Source organism: Pipra filicauda, unplaced genomic scaffold (genome assembly GCF_003945595.2).
Source record: "Pipra filicauda isolate LSUMZ 115617 unplaced genomic scaffold, ASM394559v2 scaffold37_size4185640_pilon, whole genome shotgun sequence".
Lineage (NCBI taxonomy): Eukaryota > Metazoa > Chordata > Aves > Passeriformes > Pipridae > Pipra > Pipra filicauda.
In genome coordinates, this window is record NW_024104509.1 from 2,322,837 (window position 1) to 2,340,069 (window position 17,233).

Consider the following 17,233-nt stretch of genomic DNA (forward strand, 5'->3'; position numbering starts at 1 on the left):
CGCACACCTGACTGGTTTGGTGGTATCACCAAATTGGTCTCTGCTCTGTTCAGATCTGACTCTCCCTAAGTATAATTTCTTACGAAAACAGGTTAAAGTTTTGTTCCAGGTGGACAAGGACCAAGCAGGTCTCGTTCAGTTAGTCCTTGTAGTAGTTCTCACACAGACTTGCATGATTAGATCCTTCCCTAAATATAACGTTCTTCAGCAAAATTTCTTAAGTGTGATCACTAGAGAAGGGGTTGATCTGCTCAACACCACCTGTTGGAGTATTTACTCTGCTCAGGCTTACATGCCTTGAGCACCTCCTGTAACCCCTGGGAAAGCTCAGCTCAATGATGTGGAAGCTGGTTTGAGCAGGGGACAAGTCCTGCACCTTCTTTCAAACTGTATAGAGCTGGGTTCATAGGTTGTAGGGTGTCCACAGGTGGGTTTACCTCCTACCCAAGTGCCTTATTTTAGAGATCCCTCTGGTCTCCTGGATGATGTTTTATCCACAATTCCACAATCCTCTGCCTCTGTATGGAGATGCAACATTTTTTACATGTTTTCTTCAATATCTGAGAACAAACAAAGTCGGCAGATGATGGAATAGCACATAAATCTCCTCTGAATGGGCTAAAATCTAGTCATCAAAACAGAAGGTGAAAAATAAATATATGGATAGACAACACATTATCCACTACTCTATGCTTTAATTAAAGCTAACTACTCAAACTGGAAAGTTTCAGCTGTGGTGTCATAACTCGACATCATCCAAATAATAAACCTAGACATAAAAAATTTCCTAATCTCTATGGCAACATGTTCTGTCATTTAAACTATAAGTACATAATTACTTGTAGGTAAGTCATCATCATGGCTGGGCTTCGCGAATGAAGATTTGGGAAGGCTCTATCCACATTTGTTACAGCCACACTGGTGGCTAAAAAGGCCAATACGAGATAGACAAGTCCGGTTGCAAAAGGCACAGCAGAAAGACTCCTTAGGTGGTATATTCTGCAATACACGGTTCTTTCTGCACTGTCTTTTCTCCTCAAGAGTGATCCTGCGTGCGTTCTCAAAGGAAGCAGCAGCTTTATAGATGGTGTGTCTCCAGACCTCCCAGTTGGAGGCCAGAGTAGACCAGTTATGGTGATCAATACGGCCAAGGCTGAGATGTTGTTTCAGGGAGTCCTTGTATCCTCTCTTCCGGGCTCCTCTCTTGCAGCAGCCAGTGGTAAGTTCACCATAAAGCAAGATCTTAGGGAGGCGGTGGTCCTTCATCCTGGAGATGTGCCCTGCCCAGCGCAGCTGTGTTCTCAGCAACATGGCCTCAATACTTGTGACTGCTGCTTGTTCTAGAACAGATGTGTTGGTCACATAATCTGACCAGTGGATGTTTAGGATTGTACAGAGGCAGCGTTGATGGAAGCGTTCTAGGAGTCACAGGTGGTGGCGGTAGATGACCCATGATTCGAATCCGTATAAGAGAGTAGACAGCACTATGGCTCTGTAAACACTGATCCTTGTGCTTTTCTTCAGGTGTTTATTTTGCCAAACTCCTTTATGGAGTTTTCCAAAAGCACTATATGCCTTTGCTAACCTGTTTTCTATCTCTCCTTCGATCTTACCATCTGAGGAGATGAGGCTACCTAAGTAATTAAACTGCTGGACTGATTTGAGCTCTGATTGGCCAATGGTGATGTGGGGATGATGAGGGACTTCCTGAGGTGCTGGTTGATGGAGAACTTCTGTCTTCTTCTGACTTCCAGCCCAAAGAGCTCAGCAGCCTCAGCAAAGCAGGATGTTAAACGCTGCAGAGCTGCTTCTGTGTGGTTGACGAGGGCGGCGTCATCAGCATAAAGCAGCTCCCGGACAAGATGATTTAAGGTCTTGGTGTGGGCCTTCAGTCGCCTTAGGTTGAAAAGGCTTCCATCACAATGGTATCGAATGTAGATACCATCTTCTTCATCAAGGTCTGCCGTGGCCCTTTGGAGCACCGTGCTGAAAAAGATTGTGAATAGGGTTGGTGCAAGAACGCAGCCTTGTTTCAAACCATTGGTTATTAGAAAGGGCTCAGAAAGTGCATTGCCATATCTGACTTGGCCGTGCTGAGCCTCATGAAGTGAGATGATCATTTTAAGGAACTTGGGGGGACATTCTACATGTTCCAAAATCTGCCACAGACCTTTTCTGCTCACAGTATCGAAAGCCTTGGTAAGGTCAACAAAGGTTACATAGAGACCTTTGTTCTGTTCCCTACACTTCTCTTGCAGTTGTCTGAGAACAAATACCATGTCTGTGGTACTCCTGTTGGCTCTGAAACCACATTGGCTTTCAGGTAGAATTCCTTCTGCTATAGCGGGTATTAATCTGTTCAAAAGTATTCTTGCCAGGATCTTGCCAGCAATGGAGAGTAGAATAATACTACGGTAATTTGAATAGTCTGATTTATCTCCTTTCTTCTTATATGAGGTGATGATGACTGCATCACAAAGGTCTGATGGTAGTTCGCCTAGTTCCCAACACTGCACTACAAACTCGTGAAATTTAGCATGGAGTGCTTGGCCCCCATGTTTCCAGACTTCGGGTGGAATTCCATCAACCCCAGCTGCCTTGCCGATTTTCACCTGCTGTATGGCCTTAAGAGTTTCTCCCATAGTAGGGGCAATATCCAATTCATTCTTCACTGGTTGTTTTATGATGGACTGAATTGCTGAGTCTTGAACTACATGACTAGTACTGAAAAGAGTCTGAAAGTGTTCAGACCATCAATTCAGAATGGAGGTTTTATCTGTCAGAAGCGTTTGACCATCTGCACTGAATCATACCAGGCTTTGGACCTGGTATGTAGGCCTGTATGCTGTTTTCAGGGCCTCATAGAATCCTCTGTGATCACCCGTATCTGCACATAATTGAATCTTTTCTGCTAGATCAATCCACCACCCGCTCTGGATGTCACGGAGTTTCTCTTGGAGCTTGCTGCATGCAAGACGAAAGGCTGCTTTTCTGACATGACAAGATGGCTGAGCAAGGTGTGCTTGGTGAGCAGATCTCTTTTTCCTCAACAATTCCTGGATCTCTTGATTGTTTTCATCAAACCAGTCCTTGTTCTTCTTGTAGGAGAACCCTAAGGATTCTTCAGTCGACTGCTGGATGCTGTTTTTAATAGGTTGCCAAAGTGTTTCAGGAGGGGGATCTATAGAATGATTTTCGAGCCTAGTTTGAAGATTTGCCTGTGGCTGTTTGAAGATTGTTAACTTGGAGCCTCCTCCTTGGAATACCACCCCTTTTTGATTTGAACTTAAGGTTGAAGTTAAGTTTACAGCGCACAAGTCAATCTGTTTGGCATTCTGTACTAGGCATCACGTGGGTATGATGGACATCATGAACATCACACTGTCGCACCAAGACATAATCAATGAGGTGCAAATGCTTAGATCTAGGATGCATCCTGATTATCTTCAGACTGTTTTTCTGCTGAAAGATAGTGTTAATGATGGTGAGCTATTGCTCTGCACAGAATTCAAGCAGAAGGTGTCCATTATCGTTGCAGTTTCTGTTGTAGGTAAGTAAGACATAATAAAATACGGTGAAATTCTGTTAAGAGAAATTTTTCTTATATGGATTGGGATTTTCTCTTATAACTTCTACAGTGAGTGCAAGGGAACTTGTGTATGAAAAGGAGAGCCTTTGGACCATCATATAATTTGCTGTGGAATTTGGACAAAGTTTTTAAAATTTTAGTCAAAGGTACTCAGTCTTCTTGCTGAAGGATCCTCTTTCAAGCAGATTCTTTTCCAAGCTGTGTTACCAAAAGAAGTCTGGTTAAGAGACTGGATGTAAGTTCAGTTTATGTTGGCTAATGGAAAAAAAGTATTTTTATCTTTTTTAGTATGGTGTTTCCCCCCCTAGCCCCCCCTGCCCCAATCAGAAATTTAGGCTTTTTCAGAACTGAGCATATTGGGATGAGGGATTTTCTTATGAATTTGCACTGGGCATGTAATATATATTTCATGTTTTCTGCCCTACTGCTGATGAATAACAATAGAATGTAGTTGATCAATCATGTTTCTTTTAGCTTTAAAACAAATGTGGTTTCAGAAGCCTTACTTCTTACCTTACTTCTATCTGTTAAGCTTGCCTCTAACCTGTGTGTTTGAGTGGGTGTTTTTTCTCCCCTTTTGCCTCCCAACAAACAGCAGTAAGTTTTTCAATGGTGGTTAATAGATCAGTGTTACTGCTGCTTTTAGAGAGCCCAGATGGGACTAACAACCTTGTAACATGCTCCAGCAGTTAAATTTTCCTCTTTCTGGCATCTTAGTGGCAGAAGGAAACAGCAGGTGACTTTCACATGAGAAATGGAGAAAAAAAGGTGAAAAGTTTTGCCTCAATTTTGAGATTTCAAATGTTAAGGGAAAAGGTCTTCTCTCCCACCTTTCTCCCTTCTACCTGAATAACAGGGGGTCTTCAGCCCCAACTCCAAAGCATGTGTGTTTTACATGAATTGCTGGGTCAGTGTTAATGTATTAAGATGACCTGCTGAGAGATTCCTAGGAGTGGAGAGGATGTGAGTGTCATGGAAACAGCAATCATACAGGGATGGGAGGGAGGTCAGAGCACCAATGGATTCATCTGCAGGTATATACATCTACAGAACTTAATGTAGGTAAGAGTTTATACAGAGGCATCTGTTTCGTAAGCTGTTGTAATAATCAGTACCAATTTAATATTACACGGCTACAAATTGTTTTGAAATGACCAAAGGATGTTAAACCACTATATGTCATCTGTAAGGACTGCTAAATATATTACCTACCCCCCAAAAAAATTATTTTCTAGATGACACTATACTAATGCTAGCATTGAGGCAGAGATAGAAATGAAATCAAAGTGTACTTTCCTACCTGAGCTGCATGCTGTTACTGGGAGCTTTTTTTCAGCCTGGAAGTACCCATTCCCAACCCTGAGTTAGAGCTGCCTCATTCTGTTGGATTAAGTCAAGAGGAGAGCCACAAAGATGATTGGAGTGATGGACCACCTCTTCTATGAGGAAAGGCTGAGAGAATTCAGATTTTTTTAGCCTGGATAAAAGAGGGCTCTGGGGAGACCTTATTGTGGCCTTCCAGTACTTGTACAGGGCCTTTAAGAAAGACATGAACAGACATTTTAGTGGGGTCTGTTGCAATGGGACAAGGGGAAATGATTTTCAACTAAAAGAGAATCAATTTAGACCAGTTCTTAGGAAGATGTTTTTTACAATGAGGTTGGTGATACACTGCCAAAGGTTGCCCATAGAGGAGGAAAATGCCCTCTCCCTGGAAACATTCAAGGTCAGGTTGGAAGGGGCTCTGAGCATCTTCAAGATGTTCCTCCCCATTGCATGGACTAGACGGCCTTTAAAGGTCCTTTCCAACCTAAACTGTTCTGTGATCCTCTGATCCACCAGCTAGGAGCACTAGAATAGTAGCTCATCACCTGGTCACCCTTCACCTCAGTGGACAGCAGGCAACAGAGCTGAGCAGAGAAGTCATAAGAGACAACCACACTTTCAGATAGCAGAGCTGATTTTATACTTTTCTCCCTGGAGGAGACGAAGCTTTGAGGCATCTATAAGTGAGTGCAGCTTGGTTCTGCCTTGCTACAATTTCATAAACTCAGAAATGGAATTGAGAAGGCAAAAGGCTGCGGGAGCTCTGCCTGCCCTCCCCTCCCCTTACTTCTTTGCTCATTAGAGCCCAGTCTTTGAACATGATTATGGGGAACAGCAAACAGTTGATGAAATAGTTGGCAGGTACCTTTTAGTAAACTTTTACTCTTTTCATTTACAAGGATCTCTTGCTAAAGAAAAATGTATATGAAATGAGTTTGTTATAATCACAGGATCATGTAGGCCAAATTCTAAAATTGTCCAGTAGCTAAAGATACTTTTGTTGTGTCATTTATTCCTGTCATAGATTCGTAGCTACTTAGAGTGTGAAGGCTCCCTGCTCCTGGACTTGTTAGGATAGTATATCATTAATGTAACTCCTTTTCTGCTTTTGTTTCTTTCTTCTGAATGATGCTGAGTGGAGGTAATGAGGTGAGATATTTACATTTTCCACTGATACATATTTCCTGTATCGTTATTCACTTTGCTAGCAATAGTTCTCTTTCTTTTTTAATGACATGACTCATTGTTTATTTTCCATGTACCCGTGCTTAGGAAGGAACTTTGTGTGTCTTCCTTACTTAAGAACAAACATTGCAGTCTTAGGAAGAAACGTGTGCTCTGGCCTTTCCTATATCCAATATTTCTCTTAACTTCCTGCACAGAGTTCAATCTGCTCATCAAAGCAGTGAATTACCAGTTTCCTCTCCTTTCCAGGAAGAGGTGAGGAGAGATGAATAGAGTATTCCTCTGGCTTGAAAAGGAGGAACACCTTGCATCTATGACAGGCCAGAAGATTTGTGGTTGCCAGAGGTTTCCATTTACTGTCTTCCTTCAGGAGTCACAGAGACAAAGAAAATAAATGGCCTGCGTGGGTCCAGAAATGCTGGTGTGACCTCTTAGAAAAACATATCCTGGCTGACACTGTAACACAACACTGAAGCTCAAAATACCTGTCTACATACATCTTACATCATGGCCCTCAAGTGCTTTAAGTCAAAGAGTTGATCCTGGCGTTTGTGCCTCCGTAACTGTTGCCAGGTGTTTGTCATGGTTTGTTGTCAGCCAGTGTGTGTTCACAGGCAGTTTAATGTGTCCTAGTCTCTTCGTGGGCTTAGCCCATAGCAAGAGAGATTAAAGCTGAATCAGATTGCCTTATGTTTGCCATGGCCCGTAGCTGAATATACAGGCACTCATAACGAATCAGCTTCGTTAACCATGGCAAATAGACCACATGCTGAAATTCAGCCTGAGAACGTGCCCCAAGGAGGCAAATTTGGACTTAGTTTCCTGATTTCCTTCCACAGTGAATTCTGGTTTCTGCTACTGCAGTTGTTTTAAAAGATACAGAATTACTAAAATCTTGCTTAAACAAAAAGTAGGAAACTTCTCTCATGTAAAGACACTGGCACATTGCAACCTTCTACTCTCCTACAGGAATGGCCTTTCAAGTAAAGTTTTTGTTGTTTACTGAAGTAGCTAGTATAATAAAACAATAATTTGACCTTTTAGGTCAAAGGCACCATGACTCCCCTTTTCTATGTAGTATACCACTGTTAATTGGCCAGTTAATCGTATCCTTCCCCTCTGTGTTCTGAGTTAAAGAAAATCACAGTTCATCACTGGGCATATGTCATGAGGTACAAGACTCATCTTCACTACCATTTAATTCTCATGCCTTCTGAGTGCTCTTTTAAGCAAGGTATTGCACACGGTTGTCTTTACCTAAAACTGCAAGTTTTATCCTGTTACAATACAAACATTTTAGACTCTGCTTTATTCTTTTGCTCCTACACTAGTTTCTATAGTAGTCGCATTTAATTTGCATTCAAGGTTAAGTGATCAGCCACATAATTTTCTTTTTAGTCTTTCAACAGTTATAAGAGAGGCCTGACTGACCGTGTGCCTGAAAATAATCTGTGCTGGAGGTCAAGAAATTGGACTGTATATAGTTGCTATGATAAAGCTCTTACTAATGAGTAGAACCAGGGGGAGGGGGAAAGAGGTCATAACAACTCCATTTCCCAGAGCTCATCTGTTTGGATGAATGAATTCTTCAGAATAGGATTTGCTCAGATATTTGAATTACCTCAATTCCTTATATTCTAAGTAAAGTTTAATGTCACGAGACAAGTGAACCTATATTTTTCAGTATCCTTGTTTTCATGACTATGGAGGGAGAATTATCTTAGTAAACTCAATACAGCTGCTGCTGCTCAGACACATCTTTTTTTTTTTTTTTCCTGAATGTTAGTTACTGGCAAAAGAAATGGGATGTAGCTTTCCAGGTCCTATGCACTAACATAAGGAAAACAGTTTACCAGAAGATTTTCAACATTTTCAACATCTATAATATGGAAAGATAATCTTTAAAGCAATCAGTTTGGAAAGGGAACAGCCTGAAATAACTTCATTCACCTGAATGTTGATCTACCTGTAAATATACCCTATAGGAGGTGACCCAAAGAAGGTAGGCAACACTCAATACTACCTCTGTGAGAAGTGTTTCTCTCAACCAGGAAGTATCAAAGCAGACACAGTGGATTTCTTCCCTTAAATGTGTGCTGTGGCAACCCTCATAATGTATTTTCCTGAGAATGCTAAGGGAGTTTCTCAGATAAACTTGGTGATACTAAGATTTTTAGTCATACTTAGTCATAATTAGTCATACTAAGATGCCCTCTTGCCTTTATGTTCCTTGGTAGGTATAAGATCTTAGTTCCTTTCAAGGATTGTCATCCTCCAGCTCCTAACCCTGGATGATAGACATGGAGGGCACTGATGACATAAATGTTACTTTGTGTCTTAAATCAAGAATAGATGAGAATCACTTGATTTCCTTTCTTCTTTAAATCCTTGCAAGTGAGGCAGATATCTTACAAGATCAAAGCATTAGGTATGCAATAGCATACCCTTCCCTTCCCTTCCCGAACCTTCCCGAACCTTCCCTTCCCGAACCTTCCCTTCCCGAACCTTCCCTGCCCTGCCCTGCCCTGCCCAAACCTGCCCTGCCCAAACCTGCCCTGCCCTGCCCTGCCCAAACCTACCCTGCCCAAACCTGCCCAAACTTGCCCAAACCTGCCCTGCCCAAACCTGCCCAAACCTGCCCAAACCTGCCCAAACCTGCCCAAACCTGCCCTGCCCAAACCTGCCCTGCCCAAACCTGCCCTGCCCAAACCTTCCCAAACCTTCCCTTCCCAAACCTTCCCAAACCTTCCCAAACCTTCCCTTCCCAAACCTTCCCAAACCTTCCTTTCCCAAACCTTCCCAAACCTTCCCTTCCCAAACCTTCCCTTCTCAAACCTTCCCTTCTCAAGCCTTCCCTTCCCAAACCTTCCCTTCCCAAACCTTCCCTTCCCAAACCTTCCCAAACCTTCCCTTCCCTTCCCAAACCTTCCCTTCCCAAACCTTCCCTTCCCAAACCTTCCCAAACCTTCGCTTCCCAAACCTTCCCAAACCTTCGCTTCCCAAACCTTCGCTTCCCAAACCTTCGCTTCCCAAACCTTCCCTTCCCAAACCTTCCCTTCTCAAACCTTCCCTTCCCAAACCTTCCCTTCCCGAACCTTCCCTTCCCAAACCTTCCCCTCTCCTCCATTCCCTTCCTCCCCCTTCCCCTCCCTCTCCTCTCCTCCCCTCCCCTTTTTACTCCAGTTTAACTCTTCATAGGTTTCTCAGTGAAATATCTTTAAAAACTCCTTCCTTCTTCAAAATGTATTCAAAAGAAATGAGAATTTTGTCATAAGCAGTTTATATATTTTCTTTAACTGACAAAATGTAGGGGAAGCCATTAAGGTAAGAAAATATTTCTAGATTGTGTTTTTTACAGTAAATGAATTGTGTCTCTTCAATGCTTCACACATTGAAGAGAACTTAGGAAGCAAGTTTTCCAATTTGTCTAGGATAAGTTCTCATTAACTTTAGACTAGAAGTATGTCAGAAGTTGTTGATTTATTACTATAATATGCCTAAATAAGATTTTTAAATTATTATTTCTGGGAGTTATAACCAAAACCTATTTTATGCATACTCTTTAAACAGCTTAACATATCTGGGTACTGAGTCTGTTGCAACAGCATAATCAGTATGCAGAAAATCTTTGAATGACTTTAGTTTGCTCAAGTATATAGAAAAAATGTGTTCACATTAAAAAACTTAGGTTTAGCTTTTTTGTGGGTTTGGATTTTTTCTTTTACCTTTTGAGGTCTTCAGCAGGCTCTCAGATCAACATACTTATTTTTTATATGGAGACTGATGGTGATCAGAATGGGTCAGACTAAACTATCTGCTTTTCATGCTACCATTACCTCCACGAATTGCTCAGCTGCAGAATCATAAATAGATGTTATGCATAACAAGAGCAGGTGGCTCATTAAAAAAATAGTGTAGAAGGTGTTAGGGAACTATGCAAATCAATGCTAATTTTTTTTTGCCTGATGTTAAATAAATGCATAATTTTCTTAGTAAATTTTTGTTTGTATTTAGCAGGATCATTCGGTAAAATTAAAAGCAGGTTTATGATCTTTGAATAATGGATTTTCAAAAATAACTTCTACTATATGTATTCCAATGTCACCGCAAGCTGACATGGCTTAACCAGGCCTTAATGACAACCTCTCTGGATTTTGGCAAGTGATTGTAGGAATTATGCCCAATATTTCCCCACAATCTCTATAATTGCAATGGAGTGGTATACTGGCCATGCTTTGGATGTGTAGGGCAATTACACTACCTGCAAAACAGTATCAACTAGCTATACCTCCGATTTTCACTTGTATCTATTGATGTGTAAGTACACAATTCTTTTGGTCATGAATAATTTCAGAAACGTCTAATATCCCTTAAAGAACAAATATCCATTTCAATTTCCTTTTTTTATAGGATGGGAATCAGGGGAGTACAAGACCCCTTGAAGTCTAAAAAAGATCATTTTCCTCTCCCCTGTGGACCATGTGTTTTTGACAGCTCCTCTCTGACATACTGTTCTTCTCCTTGGCTCATGTAAAATCATTTTAGCTTGTCTTCTTTTTTTCCATCAGTTTATATTCCTTTCTTTCATCTCCCCATCTTCTCCCTCATGCCCCCAAGCTCACTATTTTCTTAATAAACTAAGGTAAAATAGTGCTGTCTTCCTGAATTTTGTCATGCAGCCCCTGCAATGCCCTTTTCTTCTTGTTACAGTAGATTTAATACAAGATCAGATCTGAAAGAACTCAGCCTCAGTGCAATCCCTTTAAATGATCAGTACCTGCTTATAACATCTGAATGTTAAAAAAAACCCCTTCTCCTGAGATGCTACTGGTGCTGGGGTATTTTTTACATGAGAATAACCTAGGTAATGAAACTTGTAAGTTATATTTTGTATTCTGGCACTCTCTGGAATAAAATTCTCACATTGTACATTTATAGCTCCATACCTGTAAAAACAATGAATTGTTCTCTTTATCCTACCCTCTACCAGATGCTCTTGTTCCAGCTGCATTGTATGTACATTGAATCAGATCCTTACACTCATATGGACTGCTCCTTTTAAACAATATAATTCCTTGGGCGAGTGAGGTAAGTTTTAGCAAAAATAAAGATGATGCTTACTGTAGACACTAAAGTAGAGGACTGTAGCACAGTCCTGTCTCCTCTGTCTTTTTGCTTTAACCTGGGTCTCCAGCTGGCCACAAGGACTTCTGGACTCTGGGCTCTATTTTCTCATTATGAAATGATCTCTAAGAACTATACATACGTGTTGCACGAAAAGTGGTGCAATATAACTCAGCGTAAAATCTTGATGGAAAATGTGAAACTTGTTTATGAAATCTTTAAGCAATTTGGTTTTACATACTCACACTTGATTTCTTGTGGTCTTCATTCGCTCATTCTTTTATTCAGACATACACGCACACATACTTGTAAGCACTAGGATGTGTGTGTCCAAGGGGACATGCAGGTTTTTCCATCCATACCTACTGTATTCATACACCAACTTAATTATTTCTGTTAAAAATCTACAGTATCAAATGGTCGAGTATTTGGAAAAAAAAAAGTCTGGAAAACTTTGCTTCACTGTCTTTCTACTGTGTAGTCTATGTCTTAAAAAATAGGTAAAAAAGTAATTAATCTGTATTTTAATATAGCATATATCTCTGCTGTAAGATCGAAGTGACTGTTGCTTCATTAGAAAAGAAGGTGAGATGATAGCAAGCATTCTCTTGTTGATATAACTCATCAGTCATTTTGAGTATGTGATCATATTAAAAGTAAGCAGTACCAAATATGGAAGAGAAATAACCCACTCCAAGAACCTGGGGTACCATGGTAACTATTATTTCCAGAATTCAGAAGTTACAACTAAGGTTAAAAAGATGTCTATCACTAATTGTGGAAAATATCTTGTGTAGGCTAAGGAGATAAATGTCCAAGAAGCCAATTGTTTAATTTTTTAACCCAGTCTTGAAAAAAATCTTCTTTCTATATACTTAAAACTAGAAAACCTTTTTACTTGTAACTGTGTTGAAATACCAACAACTTTGTACTGCAGCGTAACACTTAACAGTTTAAGGCTTAAACTTGTTAATAATGATTATTAACTAGAAAATGGCCCCTATAGCTCCATTCCTGACTTTGAAGTGTGCATAAAATACTGCTTTCTTCTACTCATTTAAATTCCTCCAGAGTGCTACAATCAAAGGAATGAATTCAATAGACTAATGTTGGTGGTTTTATTTTGCAAAAGTTTGTAAAGCTTCAAGTGCTGGTCTATTTAAATTCGTATATACCTCCAGAGGTAAACACATTTTTGTGTTCTGGGACTTGTATCTAATAACACTATTACTGAATGCAATGCATAGGGTCAGCTTTCTCATCTAAAATGTTGGTGATGTGAAAATCAAATCCGGCACATTTGTACCTCATGTAGCAGTACTTGGATATTCAGCAATAATTCATGAAGCAGATGTAGCTTCAATAAAAATCACTGGCAGTTTTATTGATTTTAAAGTTCAGTATGGGTCCCAGTGCTTTTGTGGGTTGAGATCTTCATTTTATTTGAAAGAAAATGTTCTGATGTTCAACTCAATAAAAGTCAGTCTTTATGTTTGTGAATAATATCTAAATTATTAAACTCCCATCTGCCAGGCATCAGAAGTAAGAATTACATTAGAAGATCATGGAATTACTCATATAAATTTGATCACTAATATTGGCTGGACCATTTCAATATTGATCCCCTTTAGGGTTTCTCTTCTTCAAGGACTGGTGCTTAGTAGCCAGATGAAGCAATTCTGGTGTCAGTGCCGTTCCGGCTAGGAATTAAGTCTGGTAGAATCTCTAGGAGAATGAAGGCAAACCTACAGTGATGGATAAAGATTATGATGTGTTTATCTAGAAAGGTGAATTAATAACTTTTGTGGGTGAGATAAACCAGTTCTATGTATCAGGAAAACATACGTCTCATTCAAGCTAGTGGTCTCTCAGTATTGGATGGTCTTCTAAGGGCAGGAATTCTCTCTTAGACACAAAGAAAAGCAAGGAAAAAGATCGTTCAGGATTACCAAGCTTTCCAGAACTCTTGCACTCACACTGAATGTCTCTACTCCTTCCTTAACTAAATAAAAAGGGCATTGCAGGGGCCACAGAACTGCTGTACACTGTACAGGAAAATCTGATAAATTAATCAAAAAATATTTTCCTTCCCTTTTCCTGGAAGCTGCACTTCCTTACTTGCAAATTGTTTTCTGGATTGTGTGGTGTTCAGCCCTGCTACTCAAGCATTGTTATGATAGATTTCTAAAGAGAGAACAGGACAGTAAATTAGTTATTATTTGAGGCACTAATAGTCTAACAGGGAAATGGAGATACAAAATAGAGCAAGGATTCTGTTTCATTTCATCTGAATGGACTAACCTTGGCATCCCTTCTGTTCCCCTTGGTACTTAAGTGTTTTATCCCTGACATCCAACCATATAGTCAGCAAAGATCCATTACTCACAACGCGAGTGACAATTAATTCAGCAATACAAAATTTTCACAGGGAGTAGTCAAGCATTTTCACCTGTTTAAGGTTAGTGTGCCCCAAAGCCTTGCATACATTTACTAAAATCTAATTACTATAGTGGGGTGCAAAAGCCATAGAGATAAACTTGCACAGGAACATCTTAGTTTGCTGTAGTTTTTTTTTAACAGAGAAATTAATTGAGGGACAAATGCAGAAGATATTTTTTCCATGTTAGACATATAGCAAATTAGTACACCTGGGTTTTTTAGGTAACAATAAGTAGAGAGTAATTTATATGCTGTGGGAATCCACTCAGTTTTCAAGTAGTGACTTGGGTTTTTAGAGCCAAGTAATAGTACTGAGATTAATCTCACTGTACCATTGTGCCTTACTTGGTGACTGAAGGATTACAAACTGTGGACTTGCATTAGCACTGAGTCGTTTAAGGCTAGGATGGTAATTCATGCTGGTTTGTGAAAGTGTGATTTAATATAATGACTGTGTAAAGATAAATTGTACTTGTTAAAGAAAGTGTCATTTTTGAAAGTATAACTCCTCATATTCTCTTTGAGTTTTACGTTGGTGAAGAAAAGTCATTGACAATGTAACCAATAATATAGTCTGACCTATGCTACAGACCAGGATACTTAGCAGATATTTGTAACCAGGTCTTTATAATTGCTTGTCCACTCAAAGCCCAGAAAACCAAGCATATCCTGGCTGCATCAGAAGAAATATAGCCAGCAGGTTGAGAGAGGTGATTCTGCCCCTTTAATATGTTCTTGTGAGACCCCATCTGGAGTGCTGCATCCAGCTCTGAACCCTCCAACATAAGAAGGACATAAAGCAAGTCCAGAGAAGGGCCACAAAGATGCTCAGAGGGTTAGAGCACCTCACTTATGAAGGCAGGCTGAGAGAGCTGGAACTATTCAGCCCAGAGAAGAGAAGGCCTGGAGATACATATTTACAGCCTCCTAGTACCTAGAGAATGCCCACAAGAGAGCCGGAGAAGGCTTTTTACAAGGGCATGTAGTGATAGGACAAGGGGAAATGGCTTTAAACTGAAAGAGAGTAGGTTTAGATTAAATACAAGGAAGAAGTTCTTTACTGTGAGGGTGGTGAGACACTGGAAACGTTTTTCCACAGAAGTTGTAGATATTCCATCCCTGGAAGTGTTCAAGGCCAGATTGGATGGGGCTTTGAGCAACCTGATCTAGTAGTTGGGGTCCCAGTCCATGGCAGGGAGGTTGGAATGAGATGATCTTTGAGGTTCCTTCCAACTCAAATCATTCTGTGATTCAATGACTTGCTATAATTGACTTCTTTACTTGTCTCCATTAATTGACAGTTGCATATTTTAAACAAAAGAGCAAATATTGTGAAATGCCGTGGTGTTTCTTGATATTTTATCTTCAGCATGAGGCCTAAGAGGAACATTGTTTCCTAGACTTTATATATCTGAGCTCTATGGGCCCCTCTCCTGAAGTCAGAATGAGCATCGGCACCTTCTCTGTAACTTCACAAAAAACGTTCACTTCTTGGATTACAGACAAGTTTCATTGTCTAAGCACAAATACGTTGTGTCATCAAATGTTCTGTTTATGCTGTACTACCAAGTACTAAATATGTCTTGAAATGAATATTCAATTTAACAATTATGTGAAAAATAGGCTAAATTCCAAGCTGAGCAATTCTTTGTTTTGTTCTGAATTTGCTGCCTGTTTCTTGCATAAGATGAATGACAGCCTTAGAAAAAATACTGTAGAGTATTTGTTCATGGTGTCTGCTCACTCTCTAAGGTATTGCAAATGTTTCTGACAATGCTGTAGTGGAGACTGACCTTTAGATGTGAACAGATGGGAGAAAGAAAAACTGAGCATAATTAAAACTTAAATGTTGAAAGTTTTATCTTGCACTCTGTGCTCAAAATGACTTCCCTCTGTAGTGAGAGTTCAGCTTGAATAAACACTACACTAAAGGCTTCTTAGAAATCACAAAAATTTTGCCTTTGTTTGTCCTGTCATGCTTCAACGAGGTGACCAGGCCTGGTTTAGAAAGGGAAGTTACTAATCACCAATGTTCTTTCATACTGCTTCTTCCAGTAGTAACCCAAGAAACGAACATCTGCTCACAGTGTCATCCTGCCTGAACACTGCAAGGCAAAAATGATCACACGGCTAAGGCATTAGATGAAACTAAGTGGATAGAGATTAATAACACCTAATTTAGTTTTAAAGTTGTTGTGACACACGGGAGGTCACTCTAACTTAATTTTTCAGACATAAATTGGCAACAGTGCTTTTCTATTTAGTCCACTATCCTATGATGATGATTCAGATGAACATCAAAACATAAAGTTCGTTTTTTAGTGATCTGGTAGAATAAAGCTCTACCTCCACATTTTTCACATTTTATGGAATTAAAGAAAGCTCCAAAACCCCAACAAACTTTTAATCCAGTGTTTAGTCTGTTTTGTAACAAGAAGTCTATTCCTATTTAGTTTATAGCTTTTTTTTTCTGCCAATGATACAAACAGTATTTCATTTAAAAGGTTCCACGAATAACCTTCAAGACCTAGAGACTGCTGTACATTTGCGCTTTAGAAAATAAGTTGTACTATAGGCTAACTTCCAGTAATTTCAACAAAAATATCTTTATTACCTAAAATCTAGAATTTGAGATATTTTCATTGCATATTCAGAATATGAATTCTAAGTGAGTTTCAGGGCTGATTTTATTACCTAAATAGTGTATTACATAGAAAAGTGTGTGATCACCTTCGTTCATTGTGCAAGCAGTTAAGACTGGTCATTCCATTCAAAATCAAAGCTGTGTTGTGTTAAAGTCTTGCCACTCTCATAACGTGTTATGGTTGAACTAAACAAGAATTTTATAAGTATCCACCAATCCCTACTAGTAAGTGGCCTTGATTTATCTGTCTCTCTACAAAATTGGAAGGCATAAAAAAAGGAAAAAAATCTGTGTTAGTTAGGAAATACAAACAATAGCAGCAATCTGTAGTGCAGAACTTCTGAAGACAGCTCCTAGAAGACTTTGATTCTGATGTATTTAACTGTCTTAATTAAAACTCTACAAACTAGAGAATAGAAAAATCTTCCATAATGCAGGTGATAAAAGGCAGAGGTGTATGACCCACTCTTAATAGCAGATACATGAAAGAACATAAAACATCGTTCTTCCCATTTTAAGGGAAGTGAATAATTTACTTAAGCTCTTGGGGTTTTTTGGTGTTGTTTTGTTGTCTTTTTTTTTTCTCTCTGTAGTAGAGGGAAACTTTGTGAGGAATTACTTTTTATTAAAAAGCAATTCCTTTGAATTTGCCTTTGAAAACCTGTATTTTTATGTTATGGACCACACTCTGAAAAGGAATCTCATGAGTTTGAGGCAAAAAGCAGAACTACTTGCAGAACTACAAGCCTGAAAAACCCAAGTCAGTTGCCTGTACCCTACAACATCAAGCAGTAGCAGACTTGCAAAGATGGCAGTGCCACAGAAGACTCTCAATAATAGCTCTGGCAGCACTATGCTGCTGGGACAGGAATCTGAGTCTGTGTAAAGCATTTATATATACACAAATAAATTCTTCCCTAACAGGA